The sequence below is a fragment of the Phocoena sinus genome, chromosome 3 (genome assembly GCF_008692025.1).
Source record: "Phocoena sinus isolate mPhoSin1 chromosome 3, mPhoSin1.pri, whole genome shotgun sequence".
In the NCBI taxonomy this organism is placed as follows: Eukaryota; Metazoa; Chordata; class Mammalia; order Artiodactyla; family Phocoenidae; genus Phocoena; species Phocoena sinus.
The window spans coordinates 68,856,283-68,871,897 of NC_045765.1; the positions used below are offsets into that span (position 1 = coordinate 68,856,283).

At 41.5% G+C, this 15,615-nt stretch overlaps 1 pseudogene; it reads right to left on the reverse strand.

The window, feature by feature from the left end:
- Nucleotides 1-11,703: 11,703 nt before the first annotated feature.
- On the reverse strand, nucleotides 11,704-13,866 carry LOC116751545 (annotated as a pseudogene).
- Between the last annotated feature and the right edge of the window lie 1,749 nt (nucleotides 13,867-15,615).

A 15,615-nucleotide genomic window follows, 5' to 3' on the forward strand; every position in this document is an offset into this window, starting at 1 on the left:
TTCTTCTGCCTCAGTTATTCTGCTATTGATCCTATCCAGAGTGATTTTAATTTCAGTTATTGCATTGTTCATCGTTGCTTGTTTCATCTTTAGTTCTTGTAGGTCCTTGTTAACTGTTTCTTGCATTTTGTCCATTCTACTTCCAAGATTTCGGATCATCCTTACTATCATTATTCTGAATTCTTTTTCAGGTAGATTGCCTATTTCCTCTTCATTTGTTAGGTCTGGTGGGTTTTTATCTTGCTCCTTCATCTGCTGTGTGTTTTTCTGTCTTCTCATTTTGCTTATCTTACTGTGTTTGGGGTCTCCTTTTTGCAGGCTGCACTTTCGTAGTTCCCGTTGTTTTTGATGTCTGTCTCCAGTGGCTAAGGTTGTTTCAGCGGGTTGTGTAGGCTTCCTGGTGGAGGGGACTAGTGCCTGTGTTGTGCTGGATGAGGCTGGATCTTGTCTCTCTAGTGGGCAGGTTCACGTCTGGTGGTGTGTTTTGGGGTGTCTGTGGCCTTATTATGATTTTAGGCAGCCTCTCTGCTAATGGGTGGGGTTGTGTTCCTGTTTTGCTAGTTGTTTGGCATAGGTTGTCCAGCACTGTGGCTTGCTGGTCGTTGAGTGAAGCTGGGTGCTGGTGTTAAGATGGAGGTCTCTGGGATATTTCCACCGTTTAATATTATGTGGAGCTGGGAGGTCTCTTGTTGACCAGTGTCCTGAAGTTGGCTCTCCTACCTCAGAGGCAGAGCCCTGACTCCTGGCTGGAGCACCAAGAGCCTTTCATCCACACAGCTCAGAATAAAAGGGAGAAAAAGTAGGGAGAATTAGTAGAAGTATGAGTAAAGAAAGAAGGAAAGGAGGAAAGGAAGGAAGGAAGAAAGAAGCAAAGAAGGAAAGAAAGGAGGGAGGGAGGGAGGGAGGGAGGAAGGAAGGAAGGAGGGAAAGAAGGAAAAAAGACAGAAAGAGATGATACAGTAAAAATAAAATAAAGTATAATATAGTTATTGAATTAAAAAATATTTAGAAAAAAAAAAAAAAAAGGGACGGATAGAACCTTAGGACAAATGTTGGAAGCAAAGCTATACAGAGAAAATCTTACACAGAAGCATACACATACACCTTCACAAAAAGAGGTAAAGGGGGAAAAATCATAAATCCTGCTCCCTGAGACCACCTCCTCAATTTGGGGTGATTCGTTGTCTAAAGGAGGGAAGGAAGGAAGGAAAGAAAGAAAGAACGAAGGTAAAGTATAATAAAGTTATCACAATTAAACTTAATTATTAAGAAAAAGAATTTTTAAAAAAAAGTCATGGACGGATAGAGCCCTAGGACAAATGGTGGAAGCAAGAGTATACAGACAGGATCTCACACAGAAGCATACACGTACACATTCACAAAAAGAGGAAAAGGGAAAAAAATCATAGATCTCGCTCCTAAATTCCACCTCTTCAATTTGGGATCATTCCTTGTCTATTCAGGTATTCCACAGATGCAGGGTATATCAAGTTGATTGTGGAGCTTTAATCCGCTGCTTCTGTGGCTGCTGGGAGAGATTTCCCTTTCTGTTCTTTGTTCTCACAGCTCACAGGAGCTCAGCTTTGGATTTGGCCCTGCCTCTGCGTGTAGGTCGCTGGAGGGCGTCTGTTTTTTCGCTCAGACAGGACGGGGTTAAAGGAGCCGCTGATTCGGGGCCTCCGGCTCACTCAGGCCGGGGGTTGGGGGATGGGGGTAGGAGGGGCACTGCGTGCGGGGCGGGCCTGCGGCTGCAGAGGCAGCGTGACGTTGCGGCAGAGGCCGGCGTGATGTTGCACCAGCCTGAGACCCGCCGTGCGTACTCCCGGGGAAGTTGTCCCTGGATCCCGGGAACCTGGCAGTGGCGGGCTGCACAGGCTCCGCGGAAGAGGGGTGTGGAGAGTGACCTGTGCTCGCACACAGGCCCCTTGGTGGCGGCAGCAGCAGCCTTAGCGTCTCCCGCCCGTCTCTGGGGTCCGCGGTTTTAGCCGCGGCTCGCGCCCGTCTCTGGGGTTTGCGCTTTCAGCCGCGGCTCGCGCCCGTCTCGGGGGCTCGCGCCCTCAGCCGCGGCTCGCGCCCGTCTCTGGGGTTCGCGCTTTTAGCTGCGGCTCGCGCCCGTCTCTGGAGTTCCTTTAAGCAGCGCTCTTAAACCCCTCTCCTCGCGCACCAGGAAACAAAGAGGGAAGAAAAAGTCTCTTGCCTCTTCGGCCGGTGCAGGCTTTTCCCCGAACTCCCTCCCGGCTAGTCGTGGTGCACTAACCCCTTCAGGCTATGTTCAAGCCGCCAACCCCAGTCCTCTCCCTGAGCTCTGTCCAAAACCAAAACCCGAGCCTCAGCTCGCAGCCCCGCCCGCCCCGGCGGGTGAGCAGACAAGCCTCTCGGGCTGGTGAGTGCCGGTCAGCACCGATCGTCTGTGCAGGAATCTCCCCGCTTTGCCCTCCGCACCCGTCGCTGTGCACTACTCCGCGGTCCCGAAACTCCCCCCTCTGCCTCCCGCAGTCTCCGCCCGCGGAGGGGCTTCCTAGTGTGTGGAAACTTTTCCTCCTTCACAGCTCCCTCCCACTGGTGCAGGTGCCGTCCTTATTCTTTTGTCTCTGTTTTTTCTTTTGCCCTACCCAGTTACGTGGGGAGTTTCTTGCCTTTTGGGAGGTCTGAGGTCTTCTGCCAGCCTTCAGTAGGAGTTCTGTAGGAGTTGTTCCACGTGTGGATGTATTTCTGGTGTATCCGTGGGGAGGAAGGCGATCTCCGCGTCTTACTCTTCCGCCATCTTCAAGGTCCCCCCGTATCTACTGTTTTTAACTGAACATTTTACATAATGACAGTATTCCTATAGCAGTGAATATTCAACAGACATTTCTGAGCATTTATGTTCCATGCTCTGCATTAGATAATCATTTAAAACACACTTTTAAATTTGTGGAAATTTTTTCACTCCATGAATGGACTATTAACTTTGCTTTGAATGATCCTTACCCATTGGGGGAAAAAAAGTACTTGGTTCCATGTTTAGAACTGTAGGAAGGAATTTGTGCTTCAGTGAAAAACTATGCATTGTTTAGACCCTCAGCGTTATCTGATTTTTGGTTCCACTGAAGCAATTTTACAACTAATTGTAAATTGCGAATAGCTTACAGCAAAGAAAAATAATTCTTATCTATAGACATGCAAATTCTGTCCTGTAGAAAACAACTGACTTCCTTCTCCGTACCTCCAAAAAGTTTTGCTTTCCATTTGCATGTATATTGCATTATTCCTGATTTATAAATGTATCTGTTCTTAAGTTTCTCTTTTGAGTCAGTTGTAACATCTGCCTGGTTCCCTTATTAATTAATAAATAGGAATAATTCTTAACACATGTTCATTTTATGTCTATAGGACAGTCATAATTTTATCTTCTTCTGAAAATCCTCTTTCACAGAATTTTACAGTTTTCTTTAGTAATGAGTAACCTAAGCGATGCTACACAAATGCCCAAAGTTCTTTTTTGAATTCTAAAGATAAAGTAACTGCCTGCCCAACCGAAGGTGAGGCACAGGGTATCTGTTTAACGTTGCCGGCTTAAATTTTTTTCCTATTTCATGGAAATAGGAAAGCTAAAGAGGTATTGTCAGGTCAGTTGTCACTCAGATCAAAAAAGAAGTAAATCCCGGAGAATGCAACAGATATATTAAAAGTATTACTCAGCATGTCTGAGCAATTTGCAGGTGGGGGAATGGTCTGTATACGACAAGTTCGTGGGAGAGAGCCTTCCATAGGTACACTCCATGAGCAACGATTGGTGGCCTCCTGCAGGCGGTCAGAGCAACTCAGCCTTCAGCTTCAATTCCCAATTTCAAGAGGATGCGTGGCCTTTTCCCTTCTTTATTATTGACAAGCAAATGTCTTAACTCCTCCTGGATCTTCACAAAGAAAGACCCATGAGTGGCTTTAGAGACCTAACTTAAAAATCAACTCACAATGAAGTCAAAAGAATGAGGGAGTCAGTCCAGAGGGAAATCAGACCTTCTACTTGCTTCACTCTGATGTGTATGTTTGTGTGTAAATACATCTACTTAGAGATCCTATCTCTGTGTTTCAGACAAGCCTTTAACACCTGACCATGGCATCTTCCTTTATTGCTTTCTCCTGTATTGAGAATTCTGATCTTTTGAGATAAAGTTATCAATAGCAAGAAAGTTAAATATTGGCATGTAAATATTCATACATAATCATGTCAAGGGCCAGATACTATATATATTTTTGGCTTTGCAGGCCATGCAGTTTCTACTGCTCAACTACTCGACTCTGCCATGATAGCATGAAAGCAGCCATAGATAATGTTAGTGAAATGAGCATGGCTGTGTTCCAATAAAACTTTATTCACAAAACAGTCAGTGGGCTAGATTTGGTCTGCCAACTCCTGAACAAGCAGGGTTTTGGAAATCAAGAAACTTGGTTTAGTAGACAGGTAGGTAAGTAGACATACAATTATGGAAATATATTAAATAGGTATGTTTCACCCTGTTATAAAGTGGCATAAGCCAATTTGATAGATATCAGTAGCCGTACAGGGGATAAGAAAAGTTTACCCCGCTTCTCTCATCCCCTCTGTTATAATGAAAGTAAGTCTCTAAGTCTCTGACTGAATTCTCCTACACTTAGATTTATTAGCAAGTAGGCACAAAAGAAGTTAAGCAACTTTAATAAAGTCCACTCTCTATGTTCTTTTTGGTAGTCAAAACAAAACAAAACAAACAAACAAAACTTCATGAAAGCTTCATGTTTAGCAAATGTGATAATTTTACAGTTACAGGATGCTGACGCTGATATATTAGATTTCATATATCAAAAATCCTCTAAATCAGTAGTGGGACAGAGGATTAATTGAAGATCAAGCCTGTGTGTGACCAATTGAGTTTTTTTTTTAATTTATTTATTTTTGGCTGTGTTGGGTCTTCGTTTCTGTGCGAGGGCTTTCTCTAGTTGCGGCGAGTGGGGGCCACTCTTCATCACTGTGCGCGGGCCTCTCACTGTTGCAGCCTCTCTTGTTGCAGAGCACAGACTCCAGACGCGCAGGCTCAGTAGTTGTGGCTCACGGGCCCAGTTGCTCTGCAGCATGTGGGATCTTCCCAGACCAGGGCTCGAACCCATGTCCCTTGCATTGGCAGGCAGATTCTCAACCACTGCACCACCAGGGAAGCCCACCAATTGAGTTTAATTTCTGTTCATGCCTGGGGTGGGGAAAAGAGGGAGGGATGTGAAGGTGCTTCTACAAAATCTTAAATTCCACTAAAATCACCAAAGAGAGCTTACTGCTGATATCTGTTTTGCTAATTAACAATCCTAATTTCACCATAGATAGCCAATTCCTAATTTTCATTATGCATCTTTTCAAAATCTCTGCCATAAATCAGTTCTCAAGAGAGCTGAAGCACTTACAGTAACCACCTGTATAAAGTGGACCTTCTGATTAAATGCCAGCTGACCACTCCTGTCCTGGGAATTTCTGAAGAGGATATGACTACTTTTCAGGTGCAGATGGGAATTAACACACACATATTTATATGCTACTGTCAGACACCATGACTATCCCATTTCTAAAAAACTGGTTTGTCCTATATAGGACACTATATAGCTAGATGGGCTCCATCAGAGTTTACTCCCTGGCAGGAGGTTAAAGTACCTCACAGAGGGCAGGCTGGGAATGAAAGAGGACTAAACCCAGGGAGGGGAGGTAATAAGGAGTATGGCAAAATCTGCTGAGATTTCAGGCAGGGTTGTGAAGGGGGTACAAAGGGCAATTCCAATCTAGAAGACAGGATCGTGGCTTCAGGAACACAGAATGGAGACGGTGAGGTGCCTTCTTATTCCGGGAAATCTGACAATAGGAAGAATTCGGCAGGAACATAGTGGGCCGGTAGGACCAGTGAAACAGGCAGCTGTATGAGAGACTCAGGGAGACAGGACATAAAGATGCTGTGTCCGTTACGGACAGAAAGGAGAGAAGCCAGCATACAGAAGGGACAGGCGCCCCTCCGTCAGGTGCAAAGCAGCTGTCGAACAACTGAAAAATGATTATTCTTGGTATTTGGTCAGCTGCCTCTCAATGGTCCAGGAGAGGAGGGAGTAAAGAAACTTGCTCCAGCTTTAAATTTGATTTTATATGAGCTGGACAACCAGTGTAAAATGGAAAAAGTGTAAAATGACTACAGACTTTTAAAATAATTCATTCTGAGTTAAGAAGATTAAGAACAGAGGTTGTACCAAGTGAAACAGGAGTCTCAGTAGCTTTTCCTAGTTTATAAAGACATCTCCAAGTCTCCGTCTCTCCCGGGTTCCTTCAGATCTGTCTATGGTGTTAACTGTTCTGCTTAGCTCACATCCAAGGTAACTCAATGTTTGTGGAATAACCTTTCAAAGTGTGTTGACAGCAACAAGTGGCTCTGCCACTCCAAGAAGGGACCCAGTTGGTCCATGGGAATTGTACTACACAGTTTTCCTTGCACAGACCATCACCAAAACTGGGCAAACCCCAGTGCTCTCCAAGTATTGCAAGTTGTAGAAGGGATCCCAAAAGCACTCACTGCAAGTAGTATGCAATGTAGTGAAACTCAAGTGCACTAAAAAAAAAAAAAAATGGGGACATTTCGTCGAAGGTAGTTATAGCTCTGCTTCAACTAGGCATAAATACAAGTGCCCAAACACATATGAAGTGAAGAGACCTTCAAACAAGCATTCTTGCAGTGATAACTTTTTAAAATTTTTATCATTAAAACTTTCAAAACACAAAAATAGAAATTATAGTACAATAAACCCAGATGTTTCCGGGATCCAGATGCAACAGTTATTCAAGATCTTGTTACACTTACTTTGTGCATCCTTTTTATTTTCTTTTGCTGAAGTTAGTGACATGTTTTTGACACCAAAACTGGATTCAGTATTTGCCATTATTTAAAATTAGTTTTGTCTTTTTCTGAATGTCTCTTCCAAGGAAGTACGTCAGTATTTTGATTTGTTCACCTTCTTTGAATTCTGAGCAACAAATGTTGAATTGCCTGCTGTGTAAAAGGCTTCATATACTTGAACTTCTTCTGCCTTCAGCTCTTAAAACTGTCAAAGCAGTTCTGGAGCGTCAGACATCTTTCTCGATTTCTTTATCTCATTGTGTACATGGCTTCCCAGTGGCAGGATACAGAAAGTAATCTAGCCAAGTTGTGTAGATAATAATATACCAGCATATTGGTACTTAATTTCTGTTTAAGAGCATTTGTCTTCTACCACTTTCTTCCAAAGGAATACTGTGTTGTTTTAATATTGTTAAATTAGAACAATGAAAGATATTGCTAATTACTTTTCATTTTGTTTGCATATCATTATAACTGTGTCCTATGCCTATAGAAAAGGAGCTAACAAATAGTTGGAAACCGCAAATGTAACCACAGTTTGGAATAAAATAATCCCCAGCTCTCTCTAACTGCTTAGAACTCGGTCCAAGATACACGTCCCTGTCTCCTGTAGTTGCTGCATTTTGAAAGTTATGCCTGCTGGTATGACTGCAGTTAAGAGGCTGTCAGCATCCCCAGTCTGACCTCTTTATTCTGGGTTTATAACTCAGCTGTTTAAATTTGCCCTGAGCCAGAACTTAACACAGGGTTTTAACCTGAGGAATATAAGCATGCCTTTACATGTGTGTGAAAAGTCATATCTTTTTTTTTTCCTCTTTACAATAAGTTGATTAAAAATATATATGCATGACAACTTAGCCATTTCAGAGCTATGTCAAAAAACTGGAGAATTTGTTCTGGAGCTGATTGACTTTTACCTACATAAATAATAGAATTTAAGAAAGCCTTTCCTTTAGAGAGGAAACTCTGCAATTTATAAGACCAGGGCACTGGAAACTTTTAAAAATAAAAAATAAATTTAAGAAAAGAGATAGAAAATGAAGCGTTGACTTCTTAGAACTTGAAAATGAGCTCTTATTCATCTAGTATTTCACTATGTCTGTTTACCATAAGAACACTTTGAAATTTGGTATAATGACATTAAATAACCACAATTGAGACAGACATTCTATAAGGGACTGTTATGGTTTGCCTCTAATGTGGTAATAGATGTCATTCTAAAAATGCAACTGTACCGTCTGGATGAAAGACAATGACTTCTAACACATTGGTTACAGACGATTGAATATTACAGCCCCTTTTCCTTCTGACTTGCTGCTATCATTTTATGGAATGCAACTAGTGTGGGATTGGCATGGAATTCTTATGGAATCAAAGAAAGCTACCATTCTGAAACTCTTATGTTCACTATGAAACAGGTAATAAATCTACATGGTTAAAGATGTACTTGCTTTCAGTAAAAACAAACAAAAAAGACAAAACAAAACAAAAAAACCTTATAAATACATTTCTAAAATCTGGTGAGTGTCTCTAAGTTAAGAATATATATACTCTACTCCTTTAGGTCCCAGTGTCCTTTTCCATAAAATGCGGATTGGAATACCTCACAGAGTAGTTATGAAATATATATGTGGTAATATGAGGAAGGACCCTAACCCTGTGCTGTCAGTTTCTGGTGCACAAAAAGTGCTCAGTAAATGTCAGCTCCTGATGCTTTGAAGGGAAGATACATAAACTTGGGGATTCCATTTTGTAGTAATAAATAGTCTCTTTTCTCTTTAGTGGCTTTACTCCTTCCTCGATCATTACCATTGGCCTCTGAATAAACTGAAGCTTTCTGTTATCTTCCGAGGTGGATGCTCATGTCTTGTCATTCTAAAATCATGAAGCTTGAGTGTCATACTGCCTTCAATTTTTTGTCTTGAGCAACAAAAATGAAGAGAAAAATAGAGAATAATAATCTCCTAAAAACAAAATTATTTGACCCCTGTAATATACTTCGCGTATCAAAGTTTGATTTTCCAGAAAATTTTGAATGATGTTTATTCTTTGTCCCCTCAATATTAATCGACATTTGAAAAGGATTAATCTATTGGCTAGGAGCTCTTCTTAACACACATTTTGTTCCAGACTTTATTTTCAATAGACTATTTAAACTATTTGATGATTGGATCTGTTTTGCTTCGGCCACATTTTAAGGAAGTTTTTCACATTGAAAGCTTGTGATTATCCACCTACAAATGAAAATACATAGTACCAATCTCGCCAATTCTAGTTTAATAACCAACAACTATACACTGAGTATTTACATCTATCCATGTACAGACAGCCTGACTTAGAGACAGTAACATTTCCCACAGTTACTTCAAATCTTTCTTCTCCCTCCTCATTCTTAAGCACTATCCTGTCGTTGGTTATATCTTCCTTGCACATGTTTTAATCCTTCTTATACATTACATTTTGCTTTTACTAATAATATGATAAGTACTGTAAGACAGGATAACCAGCTGTGACAGATATTAGATGAATGATACCCACAGTATCATTTAGTTCAGTACCATTGAACCAAAAATTTCCAAAGTGCTCTGGAATTTGTAGTTCAGAAATGACGTGTTGGGCCTTTAGTGGACTATAAGTTTGAGATGGCTAAGGAGGCTGAGGGATGGCATTCCAGGTTGAGGGAAAATGGGAGCAGAGGCACAACTGTAGAAATATACAAGATGCATCTACTTCCTCGTTTATTTCCTTCCTCCTAGAAACGTAATTCATTTGCACTGAATTCAGCTCTTACTCTGCACCTGCACTGCTCTGGGCACCACAGAAGGAACATGTCTTATACTGCAGTCTTCCAAATGTAGTTGCATTAAGCGTATGCATTAATGTAAGTTGAGCTGAAATATTTACATCATTTAGCAGCACTGCTCACTCCAATCCTGAGCTAGGGTTTAGCTTCCCATATGATTCTTTTATATTTCTTAGAGTAGTTTTGTCCCTTTCTCAATAAAAGTTTCTCATATTTCTTAGAAAGGTGATTCTGGGAAGATTTATCATTTTTAATTTTTATTATAAATGGAACTTCTTTTTCATTACTGTATTTTCTAACTACATAATATCTGTGTAATGGAGCTCTCTAGATATTTGAATATTCACCTTGTATTCAGGCACTTTGCCAAGTCTTACAAATTATGAAGTTCTTTCAGCTAATTATTTTGACATTTCTAGGTAACAGTCCTCTTTTGTGGTAGTTACACCATTTATTTTTATTTCATGTCTTATTGTGTAGGTCAGAACTTTCAGACTATAACAATGAGTAGTGATCATCACCAGCCTGGTTGTACTCCACCTGAAAGAGAAGCCACAAGAGTTTCAGTATTACGTTGGCTCTTGATTAGAAATAGATTATCATGTTAAAGAAGAATTTCACTGTTACTTAGATTTGTGCCCAGACATCACCATCATGTAAGACAAGGTGTCCCTTAACTTCAGAATGCAGTCCCCTAAGTACATGCTCCCCTGAAAGAAAAGTGGCCTTTCTACCTCCCCTTAAGAGGCCTTCCCATTTCCTGACCAACGTGAACATTTACAATCTTTTCAGAGGAAACTCAAATCTCTATTTCCATCAAGAGGTCTTCTACAGTCCCACATTCTCAGGCTCTGGGATCTCCTATGCTGAATCACACCAGATGAGATATCCTGTCCAAGCAGGGCTCTACCAAGCCAATCCAGGACCCTTCCCACAGTCTCTCCTTCGGATGAGGTAAAGAACTCATATTCCCTGCTTGAGTGCCAAGGATTCACACACATCTCCCAGAAATAACCAATCATTTTTAGGGTGAGTCCAGTTTAAATACATAGTTTAAAAGAAAATGGTCTCTAAATCTGAAAATACACCCACTTTGCAATACTAAAAATGACACTTCAGGGTTCATCTCTGCTTTCAGAGTGATGGTGATTTCAAAGGTTTTGTTCAAGAACAGTGGGGGAATATATGCTATTTATTCATGTCTACAACATGCCCTATAGCTCCCCATCCCATCCCCCATATAAATATCCTTCTTCCCTTGGCAAATAACATCTTCTAACATACCACATAATTTACTTATTTATTATAGCATTGTCTCTCTCTCCCCCATTGAGAATGTGATCTCCACTGGGACAGGGGTCTTGCCTTTCTTATTCACTAATGCATCCCAAAGATCCAGAACAGTTCTTGACGTATAATAGTCATTCAATATATATTTTTTAAATCAATGAGTGAGAAATCAGATGGTGGTATTTTTGCTAAAACAACAGAAAACCTACTATTAATGGAAATTAATGTTTTCATCTTTAGAAACAAAAAATCAATAGAAACTTTCAAATTATTCTCTCCAACTTTATTTTATTTTATTTTTTAACAAGTCTGTCACCAGAGTTTAGGACTTTTAATTTGTCCCAAAGTTGCTAAAGCAAAAATCATGATAAAACATTCTGCTTTCCTTTACAACCCCCCAGTGCAAAAAAACAAAAACAAAAAACCAAAACCGAAACTCCGTAGGAATAAAATGGTTTTGTACATGGGAGGAAACAATATAAATTCAAAACTTACAGATAAGGGTTAGCTCTGTCACTCATCTCTTTAAAAAGTTTATAGGAATATCCAGTCAACACCATCAGGGTTACCTCCCTTGAAATGTTATCTATATGGATTTCCAAGTAGACCACAGGGCTGTATACTGTCTTGGAATGTCCTCAGAAGGCTCCGTCATTGAGCAGGTAACAGAGGAAAAACCTCAGAGTCCTTTCTTTCAAATGGAAGAGGGAAAGACAGGGGTAGAAGAAACTATTCAAACTTCGTCTTCTTTCCTTGTGGCTTGTGGTCTCCTCCTCCTCCTCTGCCTCCTCGGAAGCCTCCTCACCCTCCAAAGCCTCACCGGCCTCTGCCACCAAATCCACCTCGGCCACCGAAGCCACCTTCACACTTAGGCGTGGCCCAGTCCAAAGTAACTATGTTTCCATCAATTTCACCATCTTCCATGGCCTCCTTGGCAGCTTTGGCATCTTCCTCACTGTTGAAGTCTACAAAACCAAACCCCTTGGAGGATCCAGTCTCCCGGTCAGTGACTACCCTTGCACGAATAGAGCCATCAAACGACTCCTTTAATGTCTCTTCTGTAGTATCCTCAGATAGACCTTTGACAAACAGAGTTTTGGATGGCTGGCTTCTTGCATTAGGTGATCCCCTGGGTCCTTGCAACTCCAGCCTGATGGCTCTGCCCTCAATTTCCCTTTTATTACATGAATTTAAAGCTTCTTTAGCATCTTCAAATGAAGCACATTCTATAAATGCATACCCTTTAGATTTGCCATTTTGGTTCTGGGGCACTTTGATAAATGTTGCCTTCTCAAATACTTCCTGAAGAGTTTCTTCCGTTGCACTACAGGAGAGGTTGCTTAAAACCAGGGTTTTTGAGTCATCGCTCCAAGTGCTATTCTTTCCACCTCTATAGTCTTGACTTTGACCTTTCTCTTTGGTATAGTACAGGGAAATGGATCACCCATCTATCTCTGTTCCCTGCTTTTCTTCCAAGGTTTTCTCTGCATCAGCTTCTGTCTTAAAGTAAGCAATCCCTTTATTCTTTCCATCCCTGCTGACTAATCTGATATCCACAGCATCTTCAAACACTTCTTTTAATTCTTCCTAAGTAACTTTATAAGACAGATTTTTAGCCAAAAGTGTTCTCGCATCTCAATCTTTCTTACTGTCTTTTCCCTTTGGTTTTTCTAGTTTAATTTCATTGCCAAAGACTTTTAAACCAGTGAGTTCCAAGGCTTTTTCCAGGTTTTCAGCAGATTCAAAATCCACATAGCCAAACTTCCTAGACACACCAATTCTGACATCAACAACTGCAAGACCATTTTTAGGAAAAATGTCACTGATACCCATTTTCAATTCAGGAGTAGATTTATTGAAGTTCAGGTTTCCAACAAAGAGAGTGAAAGATGTAGTTGGTTCTCTGGCTTCCACTTTCTGTTTCTTGGCTTCAGGAGCTGCTTCTTGTTTGGCCATTTCCTTCTTTCGTTTTCCAGGTACTTCTTTGACAAGTTCTTTCTCCTCTTCCTCCTCCTCTTCCTCTTCCTCCTCCTCGACTTCATCCTCATTGTCATCCTCTTCATCTTCATCTTCATCTTCAGCAGTGCTCTTTGCCTTCACAAGAGCAGCTTTTGCCGGAGCTTTCTTTCCTTTGGCTGGTGCAGTCTCCATAGCTTCTTCTTCAGAGTGATCTTCGTCATCCTCATCATTGTCTTCATCATCTTCATCCTCGTCATCCTCATCTTCATCCTCGTCATCATCTTCATCATCATTGTCTTCATCCTCATCATCCTCATCTTCATCCTCATCATCATCTTCATCCTCATCATCCTCATCATCATCTTCATCATCATCTCCATCCTCATCTTCATCCTCGTCATCCTCATCATCTGAGGCAGGAGCAGCAGCGGCTTTCATCACTGCTGGCTCGAATTCATCCTCATCCTCCTCTTCACTGTCGTCTTCATCTTCCTCATCACTGTCTTCCTTCTTGACATTCTTGCCATTCTTTGCTCCCTTGGCTGGAGTGACTGTTCCCTTCTTACCAGGGGTTGCTACCAATGCTTTGCCTGGTGTGGCTCCCTTTTTGCCAGGTGCTGCTACTGCTTTGGCAGGTGTAACTGTCTTCCTGGCTGGTGTAGCAGCTGCCTTTTTGCCAGGGGTGACAACTGCTTTCTTTGCCAGTGTGCCAACTGTAACCTTTTTTGTTGGGGAAACCATCATCTTCTTTGCTGGAGTTGCGGTAGCCTTTCTGCCTTTTTTCTGAGGGATAACAACCTCTTCTCCACTGCTACCATCCTCTTCATCTTCTGACATTTCCTCATCTTCACTATCTTCTTCTACCTCCTTTGGGGGAGGAGCCATTTTCTTGGGGTCACCTTGATTTTTACCAGCCTTTGCAAGTTTTACCATGGTGGCGGCTTATGATGGCAGAGTGTGTGGCGAGCGAGTGGCGCAGATGAGCCCAGAGGAAGCGAAGCAACATCGATGGTGGCCGCCGATCGCAGAGCTCGTATGCTTGGCTGCCAGCTAGAGCTCGAGACTCTCTCCAACTTTAGAAGGCAAAATTTCATGTCTTCAGGCACTTGTTGTACCAATTTTTAAAAAATATTGTCACTTTTGACCAGGAATACACAATAGAGAAAGTAGTGATTGGAAACAAAAAGAATCTAAATAAAAAGACAGAGATATCAACACTCACCACCACATGAGGATGAGGTGCCCCTGGAGGCAGAAACCATTCCTCACTGGCCCAGAAAGATGCCAGAAATGGAATGCATGCTTCATAAATGTTTACTGAATACATGAGTGAGCAAATGAATGAATAAATGAATACACAAAGAAATAGCATTCTAATGATGTAAAAAAAATCATGTGTGAGAATGTTCCTGGAAATCCTGAAGAGTCAATGCCTTCCCACGGAGAAGTAAACCTTTTCAAGGTGGCTTAGGACTAGAGGTCAGGAGAGGACTTTGGATAATGAAATCGTTCTAGAAAATTCAAATTACCCTGGAGATGTACTAATCATACTCCAAGCCTGAATCTTAATGATACCTAAGAGAAGAAAGAAGTAAAACCGAACCCAGGGGTTTGTTCACCGCCATCTAGTATATCGGCCATTCGTACATTGCCAACTTTCCTTTCTCCATCTCCCAACTAAGCAATCCTGAATTTGAGTGTGGGGTGTGTGTCAAGGAAAACAACAAATCTTAAAAGTCTGCCAGATGCACCCCTTTACATTCTTCCAGGCAAAGAATCCCATTTCTTTTGTTCAGTGGCCATCACTGCCCCACTTACATTAGAGTGCCAGATGAAGGCTATTCTGTGACTGTGATTCAGAATTCCTGGCATTTACTACCCAGTTAATTGTAGCTTCCAATTAGTCTCTCCTGATAAGGAGAGGCAATGTTTGCTCACCGATGGGATCTTGTGCTACACACAGATTGGTGTGCAGAAACAGATGACTGCTTTGTGCTCCTGCAGCATCTTACTAAACTAAACCTGAAATTCAGATGGGAGTTTTTAGCCCTGGTTTGCTTAGTATTGCTTTAGCCTTAATTTTGCAATTTACCACAAATCAGTGCTCACAGGGAAGGAGTGAGTCTTCCTTGGTGTGCCCTCTCTGCTTAATTTTTCTGGGCCTTCCCTAACAGCTTTGGTATTTCACAGGAAGGCACATTTTATTAAATGGAGCCTTTGTGTCCTACATACATATATATGGATTCCACAACAATTTTACAGCTCTTTCAAAACCCAGTTTCAAGGGCGTTTAAGCAGGGAATATGAGTTTCATGAGGTTTCCTAAAAATGGACCCAGCCATCAGTGTCTGAATAAGCCCTCCAGGTGATTCTGATGCAAGGTCAAATTTTAAGTCCTTTAAAGATTCAAAGGTCATTGAGGAATATTGCCAAAGACCAGTGGTTCCCAAACTTCAATGCATCAAAATTACCTGAAGGGCTTGTTAAGACCCTGCTTGCTGAGCCCCATCTCCAAGTTTCCGATTCAGTAGGTCTGGGATGCTGGCCAGGAATATGCATCTTTAAGTTCCCAAGTGATGCTGATGCTGCTGGTCTGGGGACCACATTTTGAAAAACACTACAGAAAATTTAATCATTTACTTCTTTGCAATCTCTTGTAGCATTATTCCAGTGTTGCACTTT